Genomic DNA, 8,671 nt, shown 5'->3' on the forward strand with positions numbered 1-8,671 from the left:
ATAAAGGACAGGCTGACACAATCTGAATTATTCAGCCATGAATGACTTTAATCATCCCATTAAAATGACCAGTCCCTCCCAGCACAGGGTGCTGGAGCCAGAGCAGGGGGAAGGACCCTCTGTTGGCTTCACAGGTCTTGGGGATCAGGCACAGATTGTCCACAGGTTTCAACTATTTCATATTCCTTCCAATCCTTATTCAGGCAGATATTTAAAAACGTGCTAAATATCTAATGTTTCCTAATCTCAAGTTCCACATTTTGCCTGGGTGTAACTGTTGTGCCAACTAGTACTGGGTGAGCTTGCTTAAGAAGCTCTTTCTTGAATTTGGGATTGGATTTCCCTTTGATTTCTGGTGATCCCCTGATTGCTTCAGAGACTCGTCCCCTTTTGTTCCAGCCCACACTGACACTGCAGTGCGGGGATTTCAATTGTGTGCATTAAAAAAACCTTCTCCAGTTATTTGGGGTTTCATTTTCATTTTTTCATGAAGAAAAGACACAGGGAAAAAAAAAAAAAAAGAAAAAAGAGAAAATGGAAGGTTGAAAATGATTGGGTTTCAGGGAAAATATATTTTTGGCATTGAAATGAGGAAAAGCAGCAGGGTTTGGGAATAGCGAAGCTCACCAAGTAAGCCAGGGAAAAAACCTGAACTGAGCTCTGAAACTTTACCTTCCTTTAATTATCCAGGTGACATTTCAGACATTGAGCCTGATTTTTTTTTGCATCTGCATATTGAAAACACCCTTTTAAAAATACTTTAAAAAAATAGCTGCTGCAGAACACTTATTTAGCGAAAAGTAAATCTTATAAAAATTCAATTGCAAAGTAGTTAAGGTATTTGAATTTTTTTTTAAAGAAGAAGAATCCCAAGAAAGAAAGTATTTGATGGCTAATAATCTCATTTCAATATAATAGGACCTTTCTTTTGCAAAGAGCAAGACAGGTTAAAAGATATAATTATGACTTTGCAAACTCTCCCAAGTGCTACGAGATCATCTGACAGTTCTGATCCCGGGCTCAGCTCTCAGAGGGGAAAAGTCTTTGTCTAGTTAGAGAGTTAAAGAGACAGGATCCCTATTCCACCCTCTGCCTACATTGCAATTTAACTGTCAAAAAAATCCAAGCTGCAAAATTGTCTTATTCCAACACAGCGCAAGAAAAGAGAGAGAGGTTTGAGACTGACCTGTCAAACGCACCCTCTTTAAAAATGTATAATATATTTTAAACATTTTTTTCTGGAGGTACTTAAAGGTTAAAGATGTGCCAAAGAAGTAGGATGGATTTTTTTTTTTCCCCTTTCGCTAAAGCTTTTTAAAACAATTAAAACCAAAAAAGAAGAAAAAAAATTCAAAATTAGGGATCATCAGTGTAAAAAATCCCCTGAAGATCAAAAGGAACACATTAGAATCACATTAATTCTGATTAAAAAAAAAAAGAGAATAAATCCCCTTTTTCAATGGAAGGAGAAACTTCGAGGACATTTAAATGGTGTTTTCATTGTCAGGATGTACAGGAAGGTGGAGCAGAGTATCAGGGAGAGAGCAGGGAGCCAGGAGGAGAGACAGAGGCTGGTGACAGTCAGGGATATTCCTGGGCTCTTTAAAGCTTTGCTTTTTTAATGTTTCAAAATAGTGAAAGGAGGAGGGGGAAATATTTTTCCCAAGTAACCAAACAAAAGAAGCCATTTCCACCGGAGGGTTTCCAAGGAGCCACAAACAAACAATTCCAAATCATTTTTTTACCAAATATAGATGGCAAAGAGGCAGCTGGACAAGGCCAGAGGCTCGTCCCCAGCTCAGCACCCTCCGGGCAGGTGGCCCTGTCCCCACCCAGACCCTGTCACACCACAGGGACACGGGGCAGGACTGGTCCTGGAGCTGGGAGCAAAGCCTGGGGCTGAGGGAATTCCAGGCTGGGATCTGGAAGCACAGGAGCTGGGTGTTTATGGAATCACAGGCTGGGTTGGGTTGGAAGGGACCTTAAACATCATCCAGTGCCACCCCCTGCCATGGGCAGGGACACCTTCCACCAGCCCAGGTTGCTCCAAGCCCCATCCAGCCTGGCCTGGGACACTTCCAGGGGTCCAGGGGCAGCCACAGCTTCTCTGGGCAACCTGGGCCAGGGCCTCCCCACCCTCATTGTGAGAAATTTCCCCATTATTCATCTTACTGCAGGTCAGGAGCAAGACCCTCATAAATCAGGAGTCAATTCCTTGGAGACAACAGTTTCTCCCCCTGGCAGAAACCAAGTGAGAGCATGTTCAGGTCCCTTTCCCACCTCCCTCCAGCCCCAGCAAACAAATTGGAGGGACTGAGAGGGTTCTCACACCAGCAGCCTCTGTGTAGTCCTTTTCTGCTGTGGGGGGACTTGTCCTCCATGGAGCCAAGTGGGTTTTCCTCCCTCCTCATCAGAAATTTGGGACCTGCTCCATCCCAGCTGTGCCCTGACAGATGGTCCTGCAGGGCCACAGGCCAGGCTGCTCCACACCCCCCGTGATGGCAGAGCCAAGGGACAGGCAGAGCTGTGAGGGACAGATTGGTGGCTTTGGGACAAAAGGGTTGCAAAATAACATCCCTCCCTGTCCCTCTTGATCTTTCCCACAAGTGAATCCTATCGCAGACACTTCAGTCCCAAACCCACCAAGAAAAATGAGAATCTCCTTCAGGCTGTCACCAAAGGCTGACAGGGATGGGCCCAGCCTGAAAGTCACAGGTTAAATGTTTGTAGGACTGAGAGCCACAGGACACAACCGTGGGCAGCTCCCAAAATTACAGATCAAAACAGTCCCAGCCCAGCAGCACCCACAGACCTGCATCGTCCCACGGGGCCGCACAGCTGGGCTGATGTTACAGCCTAAAGTGCTTGGAAACACCCACTTATTTCCTTTGATTTATACAAACCCCAAGGCCAAAGGCTCCAGGCACCCCTGGCACACCCGGTAAATACACCCTAAATGGTGTCAGCCCAATCCAAGATAACATGGCAGCAGCAGGAAAAGCTGCAGGAAAATCAACCTACCCCTCTGCCAAATTCCTCCCCTCCCAGCCCTCTTCATTCTGTCATTTCCAGGTGGGTGGGGAAATCGAGGAGTGTTGCAGCAGCACTGAACATCCCTGTCAGACATGGGAGCTTGGGAACAGGGTACAGCAGCAGTTGTGTGCTTATTTCAATATTTATTTTATATAAAACTCTAGGGAACCGGGGTGTGACCAAACCAAAAACACAGGGATGGGGGCCTCGTTAAAGCCTCCTTGCAGATTGATTTGTCCCTCCTGCTGCACTGGGAGGTGTGTCAGCACAGTCCTGTTTCCACGGGACCGTGGGGTGACCAGGCTCTCAGTATTACTCACTAAAAATTAAAGCCAAACTGGACTCCTGCCCCAGGAAACCTGCCAGATTCCTGCTCTGAAAGGAATGATAAGCCTTTGGGATGCTGCTTCTCTGACTGTGCAAAATCAGGGTCAAGTCTGGGATAAGAGCTCATCATTAAACAGCTCCAATCCTGCTTCCCTTCAATCTGGAGGGAAATGTACCTTGAAGAGCACAACCAGAACCCAGCAGCAAGACAAAGGTGTGCTTCTGATGGATTATACTAAGGCAAAGGGCTTTCTAGAAGGTGTTCCTTTCATGGATGTCTTCATAAGAAGATAAGAAAGCCTTTCCCATCCTTTCCATTGAGTTCTCTGGTCCCAAATTCTCAGTGGTTTGCCTTTCAAGGCTTGGTGTAACCAGGAGCAGGGTCTGGGTCTCCTTGGATGTACCAAAGCTGATTTCCTCACACCACTGGGAAGCTGCCACGATTCTGCCCACATGGGAACCAAAACTCATCTGCTTTGCACAATTTCCTCTTAATCCAACCTGTTCTCCAGCTCATCTTCCCCTGTTTGAGATGAGTTTGGAAGGATTTCTTCCTCTGTGTCAGAGCCAGGCTTGGTGCTGACAGCACCAAGAGGGCTGCAGGTGTTGGAGGGGAATTCCCACAGTGAAAATCATGGATATAGTTCTGAGGAGACACGGACAGTGGGGAGTGAGACAGTGTGAGTGTCACTTGGTGAGGAAACAGCGTGTGGCAAAGAGCCAGGGCACACACTGATTCCATGGCTTGGGTGCAGCAGGAGCAGGAACATCCACTCCAAAGGGAAAGGGAATCAGCAGGGAGTCAGTAACCCCCTGAAATCACACAAGACCCACGTGGGGGCTGATCATGTTGCAATCATGGAGTCATGGAATGGCCAGCTCAGCCCAAAAGCCGTGGTTTGTACCGAGAGCTCTGGCAGGATTTTCTCCAGAGGGGAGTTGTGCGGGTGTGTGAGGCTGGTGATGCCAGTGTGACCCTGCAGAAGGCAGCCCCTGTCCTCAGAGCCACGTCTCACCATCGGTCGAGACAATTGGAGCTGAGTTGCCTTGGGGCTGGGCCGGGCCCCGGCGCCGTCCCCGCTCCCCAGCGCTGCCCCCTCGGCATGCGGTGCTCGGTTCGCTTTGATTGATTTTGTAATTGCTCCTTTAATTGAACAGTTACAGCAACACTATCAGGAAAAGGTTTCAGGGCTGGGAAGGGAGGTGGGAGGGTGTGGGGGTGGAAGGGGAATTGGAGCTGGGGAAAGAGCAAAATGGGTTTTTCCCTTCTTTCTTAAGATGAAAACAGAAAGAAGAGGCAGGAGATGAGTTCCCTTCAGCAGGCACTGAGGAGGAGGAGGAGAGCTGAAAACAATAAATTACAGAAAGAGAAGAAGAAAAATGAGAAGTGGGTTGAAAAGTGTGGCAGGGCTGGAGGGTCCCAGGGACTGCTCAGCCTCCAGCTGACATCAGCTTCCTGCGGGCTGTGAGTGCTGGCATGAGGAAAATGGGACACAGACAAGGAAAGCTGGGCAACTGTGTGAGCTGGAAGGAGGGAACAAGCAGGAGAAGGTGGGAAAAGATGCCTTTGTGTCTAAATAAAAGGTGCCTGAGCAACATGGAGAGACAGGGAAGGACATACCTGTGTCAGAAGAGCTGCAAACAGCAGACTATGAAGCAGAACAAGTGACCACAGGAACATCTGTGCTTCAAGAGGGATTTTGGACAAGGGCCTGGAGGGACAGGACAAGGGGAATGGCTTCACACTGCCAGATGCCAGGATTAGATGGGATATTGGGAAGGAATTCTTGGCTGTGAGGGTGGTGAGGCCCTGGCACAGGTTGCCCAGAGAAGCTGTGGCTGCCCCTGGATCCCTGGAAGTGTCCAAGGCCGGGTTGGACGGGGCTTGGAGCAACCTGGGCTGGTGGAAGGTGTCCCTGCCCATGGCAGGGGGTGGAACTGGGTGAGCTTCAAGGTCCCTTCCAACCGAAACCATTCCCCAATTCCATGATTCTCTAATTCCCCCTCGTGCCCGGCTGTGCAGTGGCACAGTGACCTGGCAGTGCAGCCGTGGCTGTGCCACCCTGAGCCCCTCCGTGGGGTGTGTGTGAGCCAGCAGCACGTGCTCCTGGGGAGTGTGTCAGGAAAAGGACAGGAGAATCCAGACAGGGTCAGGGGGGAAGGTGCACGCAGAGGCCATGGTGCAGCTCCACAGCACAGCAGATCAGGTTTCAGGAGGGCCTGGAGCCGGGGCTGGAGGGGGACAGGAGGTGGGCTCTGCTGCATTCCCTGGCAGGCAGCACAGGGCAGGTTTAAAGAATATCCTTCCATTTAGGAGTTTGTTTATTATTCTTAACTAAGCAGCTCAGACAGGCACGCCGGCAGCGCTGCATCCACGCTGGCTTCCCAGGAAGGCAGGGAAGGGAGGGACAGGAAGGCAGATTTCCAGACCAGGGGCAAAGGGATTTATGTGCCGCTGGGCGAGGGAAGGGGGCAAACCACTGTGCCAACTATTCAGCAAACGTGTGGAAGACACCCAGCTTTGGGATGTTGGAGTGGGGCCTGGGTGGGGTGCAGCTGAGTGCCCAAATGGGATCAGACCTGAGCTGCTCCCCCAAAACTCAGCAGCACCTTTGGGTTGGCTGCTCCTCTGACACTTCAAACATTCAGGCTGTTGTCTGAAATTCCTCAGACCCAGGAGCAGAGACTCAGAGAGATGTGTTTTCTAGGGAGGAGGGAGAAGTGATCTCTCTCCTGTTAAAATCCACTGGTTCTATCAGGAGTCACAGGGCATCAGGATATTTGTGGTCCTAGAGGTTCCTTCACCTTGCAGGTGTGTCCATAGCAGGGAGTCAATGCACATCCCCGGTGTGAGGGGCAGTGTCGGTGTCCTCTCAGCTCACGGACGGGAGCGAGGGATGACCTGCCCTCCCCAAGTGCCTGCCTGTGCTCACACGGTCATGAAAATGAGGTCGAGGAAGGTCACTCAGTTCACCAGGATAAATCAAGGAGGAAAGTGGAGTGGAAGCCTGTGAATGCCGGGGAGATCTCAGCGGTGGGAGGTGGTGGGGGAGGAAGGGCTAATGAGACTGGGAATGCCACACGCAGGGGAAGCAGAAAATACCAGGGAATGGAAGCAGGGAAACGGTGGCAGCCAAAACAGGAGGCAGGAAAGCCCGGCCTCGGGTCCCTCATCCTGCACCGTAACCAAGGCTGTGTGTTAACTCACGGGATTATCCTGCCAGAGGCAGGAGGGCTCCACACCCTCCGGCCCGGCCGCTGACAGGAAACCTTGCACTGGAAACTCGCTTGTGTGCAGTGCAAAATGTCTCACTTCTGTTAGCAATTTGTTCCCCATCACAGGCATTCCTGGAGCAGTGTGGCAGGGCAGGGAACGGGCCAGGAGGGCTGAGTGTGGGGCTCCCACCTGCCCACCTGGATCCTGCACAATGGAGCAGACAGCCAGGCTGTCACCACCTCCCGCTCCCCTCATGGCCCTCAGCCCACCTTTCACCACCTCCCCTTCCATCTCTCTCCTTTCACCTCCCTTTTGCCAGCCTCCTCATTCCCCTTCTCCACTTTCCCTCTTCTTTCATCCCTCTATTTTTCCGCTGCTCTGTCCGCAGGCCCCCCAAACTCATCACACCTGTGCTCATCACACTCACAGGTGTGGCAGAGCTCAGCGCTTTCTCCTGGGCTCCATCTGAACCTCCAAAGTGCTTTTAGTGGTCAGTCTTCCCCCAGCGCTCTCTGGACAGAAGTCTCTCTCTCTCCCTGCTCCCTTCCCCCTCCTCTTTCTCTCCCTCACATAATATTTTCCATATGAAGAAGCCTTCCTGAAGCCGCACACTGCCCTCTTGGTGAGTCTTAGGCGGGTTAGAGGAGACCCTGGGAGCCTTTAATCCTCTCTCTCTCGCTTGCTTTCATCCTCAGCCACAGCTGGACGCCCCATTGATGTGGAACAGACCAAACACCAGGCCCCTCACTAAGCTGCTGCTGTGGGGCCTCTTCTCCTTCAGAGCCGAGCCGAGCCCGCGGCCCGTGTCCGGCTCACGAAGCGAGGGTCCCGCGTGCCCACCAGCCCCGGCCAGCGTGGGGGTCCCAGCTCTGCCTTCCTCCCCCAGCCCTGCTTCCCTCTCACTGCTCCTACTGTTTCCTTGAGCCATCTAACACCACCTTATTCCAAACGAATTTCTCCTTCTGCCTTATCCTGACGTTCTCCTTTTGCAGGACCATTTAGGATCAACTCCCACAGCCCCACATCCCTGCAGAGCATCAGCCATGGGTGAGGGTGGAGGGTTGGTCTGTGTTGATGTGCTGAGGAAGCAACTGGTGGAGATGCCCCAGGAAAGACGGGGAAGGCTCCATCATCTGACCAGTCAGGTCTCAAGATTGCAGCAGGCTCAGAGTTTTGGGAAGAAAGGTCTCTTGAGGCCCACTGCAGGGTGAGACAAGAATACCATTGAATCATGGAATGGTTTGGGTTGAAAGAGATGTTAATGATCACCCAGAGCCACCCTCTGCCACGGGCAGGGGCACCTTCCACTATCCCGGGTTGCTCCAAGCCCCGTCCAGCCTGGCCTTGGACACTCCCAGGGATGGGGCAGCCACAGCTTCTCTGGGCAACCTGTTCTGGTGCCTCACTGAATGTCCACCTTCTCTACAAACCTTACAGCACAGATAAGAGGGCTCGGGTGGGCACCAGTCCCCGGAGCCAGGGGAGGCAGAGGAAGGATGGAGGAACTGCCGTGTTTGGGCACCTTTCTGCAGCGAGCAGGTGCCCCCCGGGTGGGGTCCCCGTGCGGTGAGTTCGTTTTCATGTAAAACACGGGGAATATCGTCCAGGCACGTGAGGCCTTGCACAGAACAGGCTGCCCCGTCCCTGGCAGTGTGCACGGCCTCGGACGGGGCTGGCAGCGCCCCGGGCTGTGGGAGGTGTCCGTGCCCGTGGCAGGGGTTGTCGCCAAGGCCCGGGTCCCCTCAGCCCTGAGCGCCGCCATTCCTGAGTCTCCCCCGCCCCCTGGCGGCCGCTGCCCCCCCCGCGGCCCCCGGGCCGGGCCGGGCTCCTGCGAACCCCCCCGGTAACACGGGCTGATCCACCGGGGTGACAAACACGGGCTGATCCACCCGCGGTGACAAACACGGGCTGATCCACCCGGGGTAACAAACACGGGCTGATCCACCCGGGGTAACAAACACGGGCTGATCCACCGGGGTAACAAACACGGGCTGATCCACCCGGGGTGACAAACACGGGCTGATCCACCCGGGGTGACAAACACGGGCTGATCCACCCGGGGTGACAAACACGGGCTGATCCACCTGCGTTAAC

Source organism: Neopelma chrysocephalum, unplaced genomic scaffold, assembly GCF_003984885.1.
Source record: "Neopelma chrysocephalum unplaced genomic scaffold, ASM398488v2 Primary Assembly neopelma1_100, whole genome shotgun sequence".
Classification (NCBI taxonomy): Eukaryota; Metazoa; Chordata; class Aves; order Passeriformes; family Pipridae; genus Neopelma; species Neopelma chrysocephalum.